Here is an 18,922-nt window from a genome sequence, read left to right on the forward strand (position 1 = left end):
ATCTCACAGAGTTACAGCTTTCCCCTCAAGGAGCCTTTCGCTAAGACAGTTTATGTGGAATTGGCAAAGTGATATTTGGAAGCCCATAGAGGGCTATGGTGAAAAAGGAAATATCCTCAGATGAAATCTGGAAAGAAGCTTTCTGAGAAACTGCTTAGCGTTCTGTTAATTCATCTCACAGAGTTACATCTGTATTTCGTGGATCTATTTGCTAGCCTTATTTCTGTGGAATCTGAGAACAGATATTTCGGATCCCTTTGAAGACTATAGTGCCAAAGGAAATATCCTCCGATAACAAAGAGAAAGAAGCTTTCTGAGAAACTTCTTTGTGCTCTGTGAAATCATCTCACAGAGTTACAGCTTTCCCCTCACGGAGCCTGTCGCTAAGACAGTTCTTTTGAAACTGGCAAAGTGATATTTGGAAGCCCATAGAGGGCTATGGTGAAAAAGGAAATATACTCAGATGAAATCTGGAAAGAAGCTTTCTGAGAAACTGCTTAGTGTTCTGTTAATTCATCTCACAGAGTTACATCTGTATTTCGTGGATCTCTTTGCTAGCCTTATTTCTGTGGAATCTGAGAACAGATATTTCGGATCCCTTTGAAGACTATAGGACCAAAGGAAGTATCCTGCGATAACAAAGAGAAAGAAGCTTTCTGAGAAACTTCTTTGTGTTTTGTGAAATCATCTCACAGAGTTACAGCTTTCCCCTCAAGAAGCCTTTCGCTAAGACAGTTCTTGTGGAATTGGCAAAGTGATATTTGGAAGCCCATAGAGGGCTATGGTGAAAAAGGAAATATCCTCAGATGAAATCTGGAAAGAAGCTTTCTGAGAAACTGCTTAGTGTTCTGTTAATTCATCTCACAGAGCTACATCTGTATTTCGTGGATATCTTTGCTAGCCTTATTTCTGTGGAATCTGAGAACAGATATTTCGGATCCCTTTGAAGACTATAGGGCCAAAGGAAATATCCTCCGATAACAAAGAGAAAGAAGCTTTCTGAGAAACTTCTTTGTGTTCTGTGAAATCATCTCACAGAGTTGCAGCTTTCCCCTCAAGAAGCCTTTCGCTAAGACAGTTCTTGTGGAATTGGCAATGTGATATTTGGAAGCCCATAGAGGGCTATGGTGAAAAAGGAAATATCCTCAGATGAAATCTGGAAAGAAGCTTTCTGAGAAACTGCTTAGTGTTCTGTTAATTCATGTCATAGAGTTACATCTGTATTTCGTGGATCTCTTTGCTAGCCTTATTTCTGTGGAATCTGAGAACAGATATTTCGGATCCCTATGAAGACTATAGGGCCAAAGGAAATATCCTCCGATAACAAAGAGAAAGAAGCTTTCTGAGAAACTTCGTTGTGTTCTGTGAAATCATCTCACAGAGTTACAGCTTTCCACTCACGGATCCTTTCGCTAAGACACTTCTTTTGAAATTGGCAAAGTGATATTTGGAAGCCCATAGAGGGCTATGGTGAAAAAGGCAATATCCTCAAATGACATCTGGAATGAAGTTTTCTGAGAAACTGCTTAGTGTTCTGTTAATTCATCTCACAGAGTTATATCTGTATTTCGTGGATCTCTTTGCTAGCCTTATTTCTGTATAATCTGAGAACAGATATTTCGGATCCCTTTGAAGACTATAGGGCCAAAGGAAATATCCTCCGATAACAAAGAGAAAGAAGCTTTCTGAGAAACTTCGTTGTGTTCTGTGAAATCATCTCACAGAGTTACAGCTTCCCCTCACGGAGCCTTTCGCTAAGACAGTTCTTTTGAAATTGGCAAAGTGATATTTGGAAGCCCATAGAGGGCTATGGTGAAAAAGGAAATATCCTCAGATGAAATCTGGAAAGAAGCTTTGTGAGAAACTGCGTAGTGTTCTGTTAATTCATCTCACAGTGTTACATCTGTATTTCATGGATCTCTTTGCTAGCCTTATTTCTGTGGAATCTGAGAACAGATATTTCCGATCCCTTTGAAGACTATAGGGCCAAAGGAAATATCCTCCGATAACAAAGAGAAAGAAGCTTTCTGAGAAACTTCTTTGTGTTCTGTGAAATCATCTCACAGAGTTGCAGCTTTCCCCTCAAGAAGCCTTTCGCTAAGTCAGTTCTTGTGGAATTGGCAAAGTGATATTTGGAAGCCCATAGAGGGCTATGGTGAAAAAGGAAATATCCTCAGAGGAAATCTGGAAAGAAGCTTTCTGAGAAACTGCTTAGTGTTCTGTTAATTCATCTCACAGTGTTACATCTGTATTTCATGGATCTCTTTGCTAGCCTTATTTCTGTGGAATCTGAGAACCTATATTTCAGATCCCTTTGAAGACTATAGGGCCAAAGGAAATATCCTCCGATAACAAAGAGAAAGAAGCTTTCTGAGAAACTTCTTTGTGTACTGTGAAATCATCTCACAGAGTTGCAGATTTCCCCTCAAGAAGCCTTTCGCTAAGACAGTTCTTGTGGAATTGGCAAAGTGATATTTGGAAGCCCATAGAGGGCTGTGGTGAAAAAGGAAATATCCTCAGATGAAATCTGGAAAGAAGCTTTCTGAGAAACTGCTTAGTGTTCTGTTAATTCATCTCACAGAGTTACATCTGTATTTCGTGGATCTCTTTGCTAGCCTTATTTCTGTGGAATCTGAGAACAGATATTTCGGATCCCTTTGAGGACTATAGGGCCAAAGGAAATATCCTCCGATAACAAAGAGAAAGAAGCTTTCTGAGAAACTTCTTTGTGTTCTGTGAAATCATCTCACAGAGTTACAGCTTTCCCCTCACGGTGCCTTTCGCTAAGACAGTTCTTTTGAAACTGGCAAATTGATATTTGGAAGCCCATAGAGGGCTATGGTGAAAAAGGATATATCCTCAGATGAAATCTGGAAAGAAGCTTTCTGAGAAACTGCTTAGTGTTTTGTTAATTCATCTCACAGAGTTACATCTGTATTTCGTGGATCTCTTTGCTAGCCTTATTTCTGTGGAATCTGAGAACAGATATTTCAGATACCTTTGAAGACTATAGGGCCAAAGGAAATATCCTCCGATAACAAAGAGAAAGAAGCTTTCTGAGAAACTTCTTTGTGTTCTGTGAAATCATCTCACAGAGTTGCAGCTTTCCCCTCAAGAAGCCTTTCGCTAAGACAGTTCTTGTGGAATTGGCAAAGTGATATTTGGAAGCCCATAGAGGGCTATGGTGAAAAAGGAAATATCCTCAGATGAAATCTGGAAAGAAGCTTTCTGAGAAACTGCTTAGTGTTCTGTTAATTCATCTCACAGTGTTACATCTGTATTTCGTGGATCTCTTTGCTAGCCTTATTTCTGTGGAATCTGAGAACAGATATTTCGGATCCCTATGAAGACTATAGGGCCAAAGGAAATATCCTCCGATAACAAAGAGAAAGAAGCTTTCTGAGAAACTTCTTTGTGTTCTGTGAAATCATCTCACAGAGTTACAGCTTTCATCTCAAGAAGCCTTTCGCTAAGACAGTTCTTGTGGAATTGGCAAAGTGATATTTGGAAGCCCATAGAGGGTTATGGTGAAAAAGGAAATATCCTCAAATGAAATCTGGAAAGAAGCTTTCTGAGAAACTGCTTAGTGTTCTGTTAATTTATCTCACAGAGTTACATCTGTATTTCGTGGATCTCTTTGCTAGCCTTATTTCTGTGGAATCTGAGAACAGATATTTCGGATCCCTTTGAAGACTATAGGGCCAAAGGAAATATCCTCCGATAACAAAGAGAAAGAAGCTTTCTGAGAAACTTCCTTGTGTTCTGTGAAATCATCTCTCAGAGTTACAGCTTTCCCCTCACGGAGCCTTTCGCTAAGACAGTTCTTTTGATATTGGCAAAGTGATATTTGGAAGCCCATAGAGGGCTATGGTGAAAAAGGAAATATCCTCAGAGGAAATCTGGAAAGAAGCTTTCTGAGAAACTGCTTACTGTTCTGTTAATTCATCTCACAGAGTTACATCTGTATTTCGTGGATCTCTTTGCTAGCCTTATTTCTGTGGAATCTGAGAACAGATATTTCGGATCCCTTTGAAGACTATAGGGCCAAAGGAAATATCCTCCGATAACAAAGAGAAAGAAGCTTTCTGAGAAACTTCTTTGTGTTCTGTGAAATCATCTCACAGAGTTACAGCTTTCCCCTCAAGAAGCCTTTCGCTAAGACAGTTCTTGTGGAATTGGCAAAGTGATATTTGGAAGCCCATAGAGGGCTATGGTGAAAAAGGAAATATCCTCAAATGAAATCTGGAAAGAAGCTTTCTGAGAAACTGCTTAGTGTTCTGTTAATTCATCTCACAGAGTTACATCTGTATTTCGTGGATCTCTTTGCTAGCCTTATTTCTGTGGGATCTGAGAACAGATATTTCGGATCCCTTTGAAGACTATAGGGCCAAAGGAAATATCCTCCGATAACAAAGAGAAAGAAGCTTTCTGAGAAACTTCGTTGTGTTCTGTGAAATCACATCACAGAGTTACAGCTTTCCACTCACGGATCCTTTCGCTAAGACACTTCTTTGGAAATTGGCAAAGTGATATTTGGAAGCCCATAGAGGGCTATGGTGAAAAAGGAAATATCCTCAAATGAAATCTGGAATAAAGTTTTCTGAGAAACTGCTAAGTGTTCTGTTAATTCATCTCACAGAGTTATATCGGTATTTCGTGGATCTCTTTGCTAGCCTTATTTCTGTATAATCTGAGAACAGATATTTCGGATCCCTTTGAAGACTATAGGGCCAAAGGAAATATCCTCCGATAACAAAGAGAAAGAAGCTTTCTGGGAAACTTCGTTGTGTTCTGTGAAATCATCTCACAGAGTTACAGCTTCCCCTCACGGAGCCTTTCACTAAGACAGTTCTTTTGAAATTGGCAAAGTGATATTTGGAAGGCCAGAGAGGGCTATGGTGAAAAAGGAAATATCCTCAGATGAAATCTGGAAAGAAGCTTTGTGAGAAACTGCTTACTGCTCTGTTAATTCATCTCACAGTGTTACATCTGTATTTCATGGATCTCTTTGCTAGCCTTATTTCTGTGGAATCTGAGAACAGATATTTCCGATCCATTTGAAGACTATAGGGCCAAAGGAAATATCCTCCGATAACAAAGAGAAAGAAGCTTTCTGAGAAACTTCTTTGTGTTCTGTGAAATCATCTCACAGAATTGCAGCTTTCCCCTCAAGAAGCCTTTCGCTAAGTCAGTTCTTGTGGAATTGGCAAAGTGATATTTGGAAGCCCATAGAGGGCTATGGTGAAAAAGGAAATATCCTCAGATGAAATCTGGAAAGAAGCTTTCTGAGAAACTGCTTAGTGTTCTGTTAATTCATCTCACAGAGTTACATCTGTATTTCGTGGATCTCTTTGCTAGCCTTATTTCTGTGGAATCTGTGAACAGATATTTCGGATCCCTTTGAACACTATAGGGCCAAAGGAAATATCCTCCGATAACAAAGAGAAAGAAGCTTTCTGAGAAACTTCTTTGTGTTCTGTGAAATCATCTCACAGAGTTGCAGCTTTCCCCTCAAGAAGCCTTTCGCTAAGACAGTTCTTGTGTTATTGGCAAAGTGATATTTGGAAGCCCATAGAGGGCTATGGTGAAAAAGGAAATATCCTCAGATGAAATCTGGAAAGAAGCTTTCTGAGAAACTGCTTAGTGTTCTGTTAATTCATCTCACAGAGTTACATCTGTATTGCGTGGATCTCTTTGCTAGCCTTATTTCTGTGGAATCTGAGAACAGATATTTCGGATCCCTTTGAAGACTATAGGGCCAAAGGAAATATCCTCCGATAACAAAGAGAAAGAAGCTTTCTGAGAAACTTCGTTGTGTTCTTTGAAATCATCTCACAGAGTTACAGCTTTCCCCTCACGGAGCCTTTCGCTAAGACAGTTCTTTGGAAATTGGCAAAGTGATATTTGGAAGCCCATAGAGGGCTATGGTGAAAAAGGAAATATCCTCAGAGGAAATCTGGAAAGAAGCTTTGTGAGAAACTGCGTAGTGTTCTGTTAATTCATCTCACAGTGTTACATCTGTATTTCATGGATCTCTTTGCTAGCCTTATTTCTGTGGAATCTGAGAACAGATATTTCCGATCCCTTTGAAGACTATAGGGCCAAAGGAAATATCCTCCGATAACAAAGAGAAAGAAGCTTTCTGAGAAACTTCTTTGTGTTCTGTGAAATCATCTCACAGAGTTGCAGCTTTCCCCTCAAGAAGCCTTTCGCTAAGTCAGTTCTTGTGGAATTGGCAAAGTGATATTTGGAAGCCCATAGAGGGCTATGGTGAAAAAGGAAATATCCTCAGAGGAAATCTGGAAAGAAGCTTTCTGAGAAACTGCTTAGTGTTCTGTTAATTCATCTCACAGTGTTACATCTGTATTTCATGGATCTCTTTGCTAGCCTTATTTCTGTGGAATCTGAGAACCTATATTTCAGATCCCTTTGAAGACTATAGGGCCAAAGGAAATATCCTCCGATAACAAAGAGAAAGAAGCTTTCTGAGAAACTTCTTTGTGTACTGTGAAATCATCTCACAGAGTTGCAGATTTCCCCTCAAGAAGCCTTTCGCTAAGACAGTTCTTGTGGAATTGGCAAAGTGATATTTGGAAGCCCATAGAGGGCTATGGTGAAAAAGGAAATATCCTCAGATGAAATCTGGAAAGAAGCTTTCTGAGAAACTGCTTAGTGTTCTGTTAATTCATCTCACAGAGTTACATCTGTATTTCGTGGATCTCTTTGCTAGCCTTATTTCTGTGGAATCTGAGAACAGATATTTCGGATCCCTTTGAGGACTATAGGGCCAAAGGAAATATCCTCCGATAACAAAGAGAAAGAAGCTTTCTGAGAAACTTCTTTGTGTTCTGTGAAATCATCTCACAGAGTTACAGCTTTCCCCTCACGGTGCCTTTCGCTAAGACAGTTCTTTTGAAACTGGCAAATTGATATTTGGAAGCCCATAGAGGGCTATGGTGAAAAAGGATATATCCTCAGATGAAATCTGGAAAGAAGCTTTCTGAGAAACTGCTTAGTGTTTTGTTAATTCATCTCACAGAGTTACATCTGTATTTCGTGGATCTCTTTGCTAGCCTTATTTCTGTGGAATCTGAGAACAGATATTTCAGATACCTTTGAAGACTATAGGGCCAAAGGAAATATCCTCCGATAACAAAGAGAAAGAAGCTTTCTGAGAAACTTCTTTGTGTTCTGTGAAATCATCTCACAGAGTTGCAGCTTTCCCCTCAAGAAGCCTTTCGTTAAGACAGTTCTTGTGGAATTGGCAAAGTGATATTTGGAAGCCCATAGAGGGCTATGGTGAAAAAGGAAATATCCTCAGATGAAATCTGGAAAGAAGCTTTCTGAGAAACTGCTTAGTGTTCTGTTAATTCATCTCACAGTGTTACATCTGTATTTCGTGGATCTCTTTGCTAGCCTTATTTCTGTGGAATCTGAGAACAGATATTTCGGATCCCTATGAAGACTATAGGGCCAAAGGAAATATCCTCCGATAACAAAGAGAAAGAAGCTTTCTGAGAAACTTCTTTGTGTTCTGTGAAATCATCTCACAGAGTTACAGCTTTCATCTCAAGAAGCCTTTCGCTAAGACAGTTCTTGTGGAATTGGCAAAGTGATATTTGGAAGCCCATAGAGGGTTATGGTGAAAAAGGAAATATCCTCAAATGAAATCTGGAAAGAAGCTTTCTGAGAAACTGCTTAGTGTTCTGTTAATTTATCTCACAGAGTTACATCTGTATTTCGTGGATCTCTTTGCTAGCCTTATTTCTGTGGAATCTGAGAACAGATATTTCGGATCCCTTTGAAGACTATAGGGCCAAAGGAAATATCCTCCGATAACAAAGAGAAAGAAGCTTTCTGAGAAACTTCCTTGTGTTCTGTGAAATCATCTCTCAGAGTTACAGCTTTCCCCTCACGGAGCCTTTCGCTAAGACAGTTCTTTTGATATTGGCAAAGTGATATTTGGAAGCCCATAGAGGGCTATGGTGAAAAAGGAAATATCCTCAGAGGAAATCTGGAAAGAAGCTTTCTGAGAAACTGCTTACTGTTCTGTTAATTCATCTCACAGAGTTACATCTGTATTTCGTGGATCTCTTTGCTAGCCTTATTTCTGTGGAATCTGAGAACAGATATTTCGGATCCCTTTGAAGACTATAGGGCCAAAGGAAATATCCTCCGATAACAAAGAGAAAGAAGCTTTCTGAGAAACTTCTTTGTGTTCTGTGAAATCATCTCACAGAGTTACAGCTTTCCCCTCAAGAAGCCTTTCGCTAAGACAGTTCTTGTGGAATTGGCAAAGTGATATTTGGAAGCCCATAGAGGGCTATGGTGAAAAAGGAAATATCCTCAAATGAAATCTGGAAAGAAGCTTTCTGAGAAACTGCTTAGTGTTCTGTTAATTCATCTCACAGAGTTACATCTGTATTTCGTGGATCTCTTTGCTAGCCTTATTTCTGTGGGATCTGAGAACAGATATTTCGGATCCCTTTGAAGACTATAGGGCCAAAGGAAATATCCTCCGATAACAAAGAGAAAGAAGCTTTCTGAGAAACTTCGTTGTGTTCTGTGAAATCACATCACAGAGTTACAGCTTTCCACTCACGGATCCTTTCGCTAAGACACTTCTTTTGAAATTGGCAAAGTGATATTTGGAAGCCCATAGAGGGCTATGGTGAAAAAGGAAATATCCTCAAATGAAATCTGGAATAAAGTTTTCTGAGAAACTGCTAAGTGTTCTGTTAATTCATCTCACAGAGTTATATCGGTATTTCGTGGATCTCTTTGCTAGCCTTATTTCTGTATAATCTGAGAACAGATATTTCGGATCCCTTTGAAGACTATAGGGCCAAAGGAAATATCCTCCGATAACAAAGAGAAAGAAGCTTTCTGGGAAACTTCGTTGTGTTCTGTGAAATCATCTCACAGAGTTACAGCTTCCCCTCACGGAGCCTTTCACTAAGACAGTTCTTTTGAAATTGGCAAAGTGATATTTGGAAGGCCAGAGAGGGCTATGGTGAAAAAGGAAATATCCTCAGATGAAATCTGGAAAGAAGCTTTGTGAGAAACTGCTTACTGCTCTGTTAATTCATCTCACAGTGTTACATCTGTATTTCATGGATCTCTTTGCTAGCCTTATTTCTGTGGAATCTGAGAACAGATATTTCCGATCCATTTGAAGACTATAGGGCCAAAGGAAATATCCTCCGATAACAAAGAGAAAGAAGCTTTCTGAGAAACTTCTTTGTGTTCTGTGAAATCATCTCACAGAATTGCAGCTTTCCCCTCAAGAAGCCTTTCGCTAAGTCAGTTCTTGTGGAATTGGCAAAGTGATATTTGGAAGCCCATAGAGGGCTATGGTGAAAAAGGAAATATCCTCAGATGAAATCTGGAAAGAAGCTTTCTGAGAAACTGCTTAGTGTTCTGTTAATTCATCTCACAGAGTTACATCTGTATTTCGTGGATCTCTTTGCTAGCCTTATTTCTGTGGAATCTGTGAACAGATATTTCGGATCCCTTTGAACACTATAGGGCCAAAGGAAATATCCTCCGATAACAAAGAGAAAGAAGCTTTCTGAGAAACTTCTTTGTGTTCTGTGAAATCATCTCACAGAGTTGCAGCTTTCCCCTCAAGAAGCCTTTCGCTAAGACAGTTCTTGTGTTATTGGCAAAGTGATATTTGGAAGCCCATAGAGGGCTATGGTGAAAAAGGAAATATCCTCAGATGAAATCTGGAAAGAAGCTTTCTGAGAAACTGCTTAGTGTTCTGTTAATTCATCTCACAGAGTTACATCTGTATTGCGTGGATCTCTTTGCTAGCCTTATTTCTGTGGAATCTGAGAACAGATATTTCGGATCCCTTTGAAGACTATAGGGCCAAAGGAAATATCCTCCGATAACAAAGAGAAAGAAGCTTTCTGAGAAACTTCGTTGTGTTCTTTGAAATCATCTCACAGAGTTACAGCTTTCCCCTCACGGAGCCTTTCGCTAAGACAGTTCTTTGGAAATTGGCAAAGTGATATTTGGAAGCCCATAGAGGGCTATGGTGAAAAAGGAAATATCCTCAGAGGAAATCTGGAAAGAAGCTTTCTGAGAAACTGCTTAGTGTTCTGTTAATTCATCTCACAGTGTTACATGTGTATTTCATGGATCTCTTTGCTAGCCTTATTTCTGTGGAATCTGAGAACCTATATTTCAGATCCCTTCGAAGACTATAGGGCCAAAGGAAATATCCTCCGATAACAAAGAGAAAGAAGCTTTCTGAGAAACTACTTTGTGTACTGTGAAATCATCTCACAGAGTTGCAGCTTTCCCCTCAAGAAGCCTTTCGCTAAGACAGTTCTTGTGGAATTGGCAAAGTGATATTTGGAAGCCCATAGAGGGCTATGGTGAAAAAGGAAATATCCTCAGATGAAATCTGGAAAGAAGCTTTTTGAGAAACTGCTTAGTGTTCTGTTAATTCGTCTCACAGAGTTACATCTGTATTTCGTGGATCTCTTTGCTAGCCTTATTTCTGTGGAATCTGAGAACTGATATTTCGCATCCCTTTGAAGACTATAGGGCCAAAGGAAATATCCTCCGATAACAAAGAGAAAGAAGCTTTCTGAGAAACTTCGTTGTGTTCTGTGAAATCATCTCACAGAGTTACAGCTTTCCCCTTAAGGAGCCTTTCGCTAAGACAGTTTATGTGGAATTGGCAAAGTGATATTTGGAAGACCATAGAGGGCTATGGTGAAAAAGGAAATATCCTCAGATCAAATCTGGAAAGAAGCTTGCTGAGAAACTGCTTAGCGTTCTGTTAATTCATCTCACAGAGTTACATCTGTATTTCGTGGATCTCTTTGCTAGCCTTATTTCTGTGGAATCTGAGAACAGATATTTCGGATCCCTTTGAAGACTATAGGGCCAAAGGAAATATCCTCCGATAACAAAGAAAAGAAGCTTTCTGAGAAACTTCGTTGTGTTCTGTGAAATCATCTCACAGAGTTACAGCTTTCCCCTCACGGAGCCTTTCGCTAAGACAGTTCTTTTGAAACTGGCAAATTGATATTTGGAAGCCCATAGAGGGCTATGGTGAAAAAGGAAATATCCTCAGATGAAATCTGGAAAGAAGCTTCCTGAGAAACTGCTTAGTGTTCTGTTAATTCATCTCACAGAGTTACATCTGTATTTCGTGGATCTCTTTGCTAGCCTTATTTCTGTGGAATCTGATAACAGATATTTCCGATCCCTTTGAAGACTATAGGGCCAAAGGAAATATCCTCCGATAACAAAGAGAAAGAAGCTTTCTGATAAACTTCTTTGTGTTCTGTGAAATCATCTCACAGAGTTGCAGCTTTCCCCTCAAGAAGCCTTTCGCTAAGACAGTTCTTGTGGAATTGGCAAAGTGATATTTGGAAGCCCATAGAGGGCTATGGTGAAAAAGGAAATATCCTCAGATGAAATCTGGAAAGAAGCTTTCTGAGAAACTGCTTCGTGTTCTGTTAATTCATCTCACAGAGTTACATCTGTATTTCGTGGATCTCTTTGCTAGCCTTATTTCTGTGGAATCTGAGAACAGATATTTCGGATCCCTATGAAGACTATAGGGCCAAAGGAAATATCCTCCGATAACAAAGAGAAAGAAGCTTTCTGAGAAACTTCTTTGTGTTCTGTGAAATCATCTCACAGAGTTACAGCTTTCCCCTCAAGAAGCCTTTCGCTAAGACAGTTCTTGTGGAATTGGCAAAGTGATATTTGGAAGCCCATAGAGGGCTATGGTGAAAAAGGAAATATCCTCAAATGAAATCTGGAAAGAAGCTTTCTGAGAAACTGCTTAGTGTTCTTTTAATTCATCTCACAGAGTTACATCTGTATTTCGTGGATCTCTTTGCTAGCCTTATTTCTGTGGGATCTGAGAACAGATATTTCGGATCCCTTTGAAGACTATAGGGCCAAAGGAAATATCCTCCGATAACAAAGAGAAAGAAGCTTTCTGAGAAACTTCGTTGTGTTCTGTGAAATCACATCACAGAGTTACAGCTTTCTACTCACGGATCCTTTCGCTAAGACACTTCTTTTGAAATTGGCAAAGTGATATTTGGAAGCCCATAGAGGGCTATGGTGAAAAAGGAAATATCCTCAAATGAAATCTGGAATAAAGTTTTCTGAGAAACTGCTTAGTGTTCTGTTAATTCATCTCACAGAGTTATATCGGTATTTCGTGGATCTCTTTGCTAGCCTTATTTCTGTATAATCTGAGAACAGATATTTCGGATCCCTTTGAAGACTATAGGGCCAAAGGAAATATCCTCCGATAACAAAGAGAAAGAAGCTTTCTGAGAAACTTCGTTGTGTTCTGTGAAACCATCTCACAGAGTTACAGCTTCCCCTCACGGAGCCTTTCACTAAGACAGTTCTTTTGAAATTGGCAAAGTGATATTTGGAAGCCCATAGAGGGCTATGGTGAAAAAGGAAATATCCTCAGATGAAATCTGGAAAGAAGCTTTGTGAGAAACTGCTTACTGTTCTGTTAATTCATCTCACAGTGTTACATCTGTATTTCATGGATCTCTTTGCTAGCCTTATTTCTGTGGAATCTGAGAACAGATATTTCAGATCCCTTTGAAGACTATAGGGCCAAAGGAAATATCCTCCGATAACAAAGAGAAAGAAGCTTTCTGAGAAACTTCTTTGTGTTCTGTGAAATCATCTCACAGAGTTGCAGCTTTCCCCTCAAGAAGCCTTTCGCTAAGTCAGTTCTTGTGGAATTGGCAAAGTGATATTTGGAAGCCCATAGAGGGCTATGGTGAAAAAGGAAATATCCTCAGATGAAATCTGGAAACAAGCTTTCTGAGAAACTGCTTAGTGTTCTGTTAATTCATCTCACAGAGTTACATCTGTATTTCGTGGATCTCTTTGCTAGCCTTATTTCTGTGGAATCTGTGAACAGATATTTCGGATCCCTTTGAACACTATAGGGCCAAAGGAAATATCCTCCGATAACAAAGAGAAAGAAGCTTTCTGAGAAACTTCTTTGTGTTCTGTGAAATCATCTCACAGAGTTGCAGCTTTCCCCTCAAGAAGCCTTTCGCTAAGACAGTTCTTGTGTTATTGGCAAAGTGATATTTGGAAGCCCATAGAGGGCTATGGTGAAAAAGGAAATATCCTCAGATGAAATCTGGAAAGAAGCTTTCTGAGAAACTGCTTAGTGTTCTGTTAATTCATCTCACAGAGTTACATCTGTATTGCGTGGATCTCTTTGCTAGCCTTATTTCTGTGGAATCTGAGAACAGATATTTCGGATCCCTTTGAAGACTATAGGGCCAAAGGAAATATCCTCTGATAACAAAGAGAAAGAAGCTTTCTGAGAAACTTCGTTGTGTTCTGTGAAATCATCTCACAGAGTTACAGCTTTCCCCTCACGGAGCCTTTCGCTAAGACAGTTCTTTTGAAATTGGCAAAGTGATATTTGGAAGCCCATAGAGGGCTATGGTGAAAAAGGAAATATCCTCAGAGGAAATCTGGAAAGAAGCTTTCTGAGAAACTGCTTAGTGTTCTGTTAATTCATCTCACAGTGTTACATCTGTATTTCATGGATCTCTTTGCTAGCCTTATTTCTGTGGAATCTGAGAACCTATATTTCAGATCCCTTTGAAGACTATAGGGCCAAAGGAAATATCCTCCGATAACAAAGAGAAAGAAGCTTTCTGAGAAACTTCGTTGTGTTCTGTGAAATCATCTCACAGAGTTACAGCTTTCCCCTCAAGGAGCTTTTCGCTAAGACAGTTTATGTGGAATTGGCAAAGTGATATTTGGAAGACCATAGAGGGCTATGGTGAAAAAGGAAATATCCTCAGATGAAATCTGGAAAGAAGCTTGCTGAGAAACTGCTTAGCGTTCTGTTAATTCATCTCACAGAGTTACATCTGTATTTCGTGGATCTCTTTGCTAGCCTTATTTCTGTGGAATCTGTGAACAGATATTTCGGATCCCTTTGAAGACTATAGGGCCAAAGGAAATATCCTCCGATAACAAAGAGAAAGAAGCTTTCTGAGAAACTTCGTTGTGTTCTGTGAAATCATCTCACAGAGTTACAGCTTTCCCCTCACGGAGCCTTTCGCTAAGACAGTTCTTTTGAAACTGGCAAATTGATATTTGGAAGCCCATAGAGGGCTATGGTGAAAAAGGAAATATCCTCAAATGAAATCTGGAAAGAAGCTTTCTGAGAAACTGCTTAGTGTTCTGTTAATTCATCTCACAGAGTTACATCTGTATTTCGTGGATCTCTTTGCTAGCCTTATTTCTGTGGAATCTGTGAACAGATATTTCGGATCCCTTTGAAGACTATAGGGCCAAAGGAAATATCCTCCGATAACAAAGAGAAAGAAGCTTTCTGAGAAACTTCTTTGTGTTCTGTGAAATCATCTCACAGAGTTGCAGCTTTCCCCTCAAGAAGCCTTTCGCTAAGACAGTTCTTGTGGAATTGGCAAAGTGATATTTGGAAGCCCATAGAGGGCTATGGTGAAAAAGGAAATATCCTCAGATGAAATCTGGAAAGAAGCTTTCTGAGACACTGCTTCGTGTTCTGTTAATTCATCTCACAGAGTTACATCTGTATTTCGTGCATCTCTTTGCTAGCCTTATTTCTGTGGAATCTGAGAACAGATATTTCGGATGCCTATGAAGACTATAGGGCCAAAGGAAATATCCTCCGATAACAAAGAGAAAGAAGCTTTCTGAGAAACTTCTTTGTGTTCTGTGAAATCATCTCACAGAGTTACAGCTTTCTCCTCAAGAAGCCTTTCGCTAAGACAGTTCTTGTGGAATTGGCAAAGTGATATTTGGAAGCCCATAGAGGGCTATGGTGAAAAAGGAAATATCCTCAAATGAAATCTGGAAAGAAGCTTTCTGAGAAACTGCTTAGTGTTCTGTTAATTCATCTCACAGAGTTACATCTGTATTTCGTGGATCTCTTTGCTAGCCTTATTTCTGTGGAATCTGAGAACAGATATTTCGGATCCCTTTGAAGACTATAGGGCCAAAGGAAATATCCTCCGATAACAAAGAGAAAGAAGCTTTCTGAGAAACTTCGTTGTGTTCTGTGAAATCATCTCTCAGAGTTACAGCTTTCCCCTCACGGAGCCTTTCGCTAAGACAGTTGTTTTGAAATTGGCAAAGTGATATTTGGAAGCCCATAGAGGGCTATGGTGAAAAAGGAAATATCCTCAGATGAAATCTGGAAAGAAGCTTTCTGAGAAACTGCTTAGTGTTCGGTTAATTCATCTCACAGAGTTACATCTGTATTTCGTGGATCTCTTTGCTAGCCTTATTTCTGTGGAATCTGAGAACAGATATTTCGGATCCCTTTGAAGACTATAGGGCCAAAGGAAATATCCTCCGATAACAAAGAGAAAGAAGCTTTCTGAGAAACTTCGTTGTGTTCTGTGAAATCATCTCACAGAGTTACAGCTTTCCCCTCACGGAGCCTTTCGCTAAGACAGTTCTTTTGAAATTGGCAAAGTGATATTTGGAAGCCCATAGAGGGCTATGGTGAAAAAGGAAATATCCTCAGAGGAAATCTGGAAAGAAGCTTTGTGAGAAACTGCTTAGTGTTCTGTTAATTCATCTCACAGTGTTACATCTGTATTTCATGGATCTCTTTGCTTGCCTTATTTCTGTGGAATCTGAGAACAGATATTTCAGATCCCTTTGAAGACTATAGGGCCAAAGGAAATATCCTCCGATAACAAAGAGAAAGAAGCTTTCTGAGAAACTTCGTTGTGTTCTGTGAAATCATCTCTCAGAGTTACAGCTTTCCCCTCACGGAGCCTTTCGCTAAGACAGTTCTTTTGAAATTGGCAAAGTGATATTTGGAAGCCCATAGAGGGCTATGGTGAAAAAGGAAATATCCTCAGATGAAATCTGGAAAGAAGCCTTCTGAGAAACTGCTTAGTGGTCTGTTAATTCATCTCACAGAGTTACATCTGTATTTCGTGGATCTCTTTGCTAGACTTATTTCTGTGGAATCTGAGAACAGATATTTCGGATGCCTTTGTAGACTATAAGGCCAAAGGAAATATCCTCCGATAACAAAGAGAAAGAAGCTTTCTGAGAAACTTCGTTGTGTTCTGTGAAATCATCTCACAGAGTTACAGCTTTCCCCTCATGGAGCCTTTCGCTAACACAGTTCTTTTGAAATTGGCAAAGTGATATTTGGAAGCCCATAGAGGGCTATGGTGAAAAAGGAAATATCCTCAGAGGAAATCTGGAAAGAAGCTTTGTGAGAAACTGCTTAGTGTTCTGTTAATTCATCTCACAGTGTTACATCTGTATTTCATGGATCTCTTTGCTAGCCTTATTTCTGTGGAATCTGAGAACAGATATTTCAGATCCCTTTGAAGACTATAGGGCCAAAAGAAATATCCTCCGATAACAAAGAGAAAGAAGCTTTCTGAGAAACTTCCTTGTGTTCTGTGAAATCATCTCACAGAGTTGCAGCTTTCCCCTCAAGAAGCCTTTCGCAAAGACAGTTCATGTGGAATTGGAAAAGTGATATTTGGAAGCCCATAGAGGGCTATGGTGGAAAAGGAAATATCCTCAGATGAAATCTGGAAAGAAGCTTTCTGAGAAACTGCTTAGTGTTCTGTTAATTCATCTCACAGAGTTACATCTGTATTTCGTGAATCTCTTTGCTAGCCTTATTTCTGTGGAATCTGAGAACAGATATTTCGGATCCCTATGAAGAGTATAGACCCAAAGGAAATATCCTCCGATAACAAAGAGAAACAAGCTTTCTGAGAAACTTCTTTGTGTTTTGTGAAATCATCTCACAGAGTTACAGCTTTCCCCTCAAGAAGCCTTTCGCTAAGACAGTTCTTGTGGAATTGGCAAAGTGATATTTGGAAGCCCATAGAGGGCTATGGTGAAAAAGGAAATATCCTCAAATGAAATCTGGAAAGAAGCTTTCTGAGAAACTGCTTAGTGTTCTGCTAATTCATCTCACAGAGTTACATCTGTATTTCGTGGATCTCTTTGCTAGCCTTATTTCTGTGGAATCTGAGAACAGATATTTCAGATCCCTTTGAAGACTATGGGGCCAAAGGAAATATCCTCCGATAACAAAGAGAAAGAAGCTTTCTGAGAAACTTCGTTGTGTTCTATGAAATCATCTCACAGAGTTACAGCTTTCCCCTCACGGAGCCTTTCGCTAAGACAGTTCTTTTGAAATTGACAAGGTGATATTTGGAAGCCCATAGAGGGCTATGGTGAAAAAGGAAATATCCTCAGATGAAATCTGGAAAGAAGCTTTCTGAGAAACTGCTTAGTGTTCTCTTAATTCATCTCACAGAGTTACATCTGTATTTCGTGGATCTCTTTGCTAGCCTTATTTCTGTGGAATCTGAGAACAGATATTTCGGATCCCTTTGAAGACTATAGGGCCAAAGGAAATATCCTCCGATAACAAAGAGAAAGAAGCTTTCTGAGAAACTTCTTTGTGTTCTTTGAAATCATCTCACAGAGTTACAGCTTTCCCCTCAAGAAGCCTTTCGCTAAGACAGTTCTTGTGGAATTGGCAAAGTTATATTTGGAAGCCCATAGAGGGCTATGGTGAAAAAGGAAATATCCTCAAATGAAATCTGGAAAGAAGCTTTCTGAGAAACTGCTTAGTGTTCTGTTAATTCATCTCACAGAGTTACATCTGTATTTCGTGGATCTCTTTGCTAGCCTTATTTCTGTGGAATCTGAGAACAGATATTTCGGATCCCTTTGAAGACTATAGGGCCAAAGGAAATATCCTCCGATAACAAAGAGAAAGAAGCTTTCTGAGAAACTTCTTTGTGTTCTGTGAAATCATCTCACAGAGTTGCAGCTTTCCCCTCAAGAAGCCTTTCGCTAAGACAGTTCTTGTGGAATTGGCAAAGTGATATTTGGAAGCCCATAGAGGGCTATGGTGAAAAAGGAAATATCCTCAGATGAAATCTGGAAAGAAGCTTTCTGAGAAACTGCTTAGTGTTCTGTTAATTCATGTCATAGAGTTACATCTGTATTTCGTGGATCTCTTTGCTAGCCTTATTTCTGTGGAATCTGAGAACAGATATTTCGGATCCCTATGAAGACTATAGGGCCAAAGGAAATATCCTCCGATAACAAAGAGAAAGAAGCTTTCTGAGAAACTTCTTTGTGTTCTGTGAAATCATCTCACAGAGTTACAGCTTTCCCCTCAAGAAGCCTTTCACTAAGACAGTTCTTGTGGAATTGGCAAAGTGATATTTGGAAGCCCATAGAGGGCTATGGTGAAAAAGGAAATATCCTCAAATGAAATCTTTAAAGAAGCTTTCTGAGAAACTGCTTAGTGTTCTGTTAATTCATCTCACGGAGTTACATCTGTATTTCGTGGATCTCTTTGCTAGCCTTATTTCTGTGAAATCTGAGAACAGATATTTCGGATCCCTTTGAAGACTATAGGGCCAAAGGAAATATCCTCCGATAACAAAGAGAAAGAAGCTTTCTGAGAAACTTCTTTGTGTTCTGTGAAATCATCTCACAGAGTTGCAGCTTTCCCCTCAAGAAGCCTTTCGCTAAGACAGTTCTTGTGGAATTGGCAAAGTGATATTTGGAAGCCCATAGAGGGCTATGGTGAAAAAGGAAATATCCTCAAATGAAATCTGGAAAGAAGCTTTCTGAGAAACTGTTTAGTGTTCTGTTAATTCATCTCACAGAGTTACATCTGTATTTCGTGGATCTCTTTGCTAGCCTTATTTCTGTGGAATCTGAGAACAGATATTTCGGATCCCTTTGAAGACTATAGGGCCAAAGGAAATATCCTCCGATAACAAAGAGAAAGAAGCTTTCTGACAAACTTCTTTGTGTTCTGTGAAATCATCTCACAGAGTTACAGCTTTCCCCTCAAGAAGCCTTTCGCTAAGACAGTTCTTGTGGAATT

Source organism: Macaca mulatta, chromosome 14, assembly GCF_049350105.2.
Source record: "Macaca mulatta isolate MMU2019108-1 chromosome 14, T2T-MMU8v2.0, whole genome shotgun sequence".
NCBI classification, from domain to species: Eukaryota; Metazoa; Chordata; class Mammalia; order Primates; family Cercopithecidae; genus Macaca; species Macaca mulatta.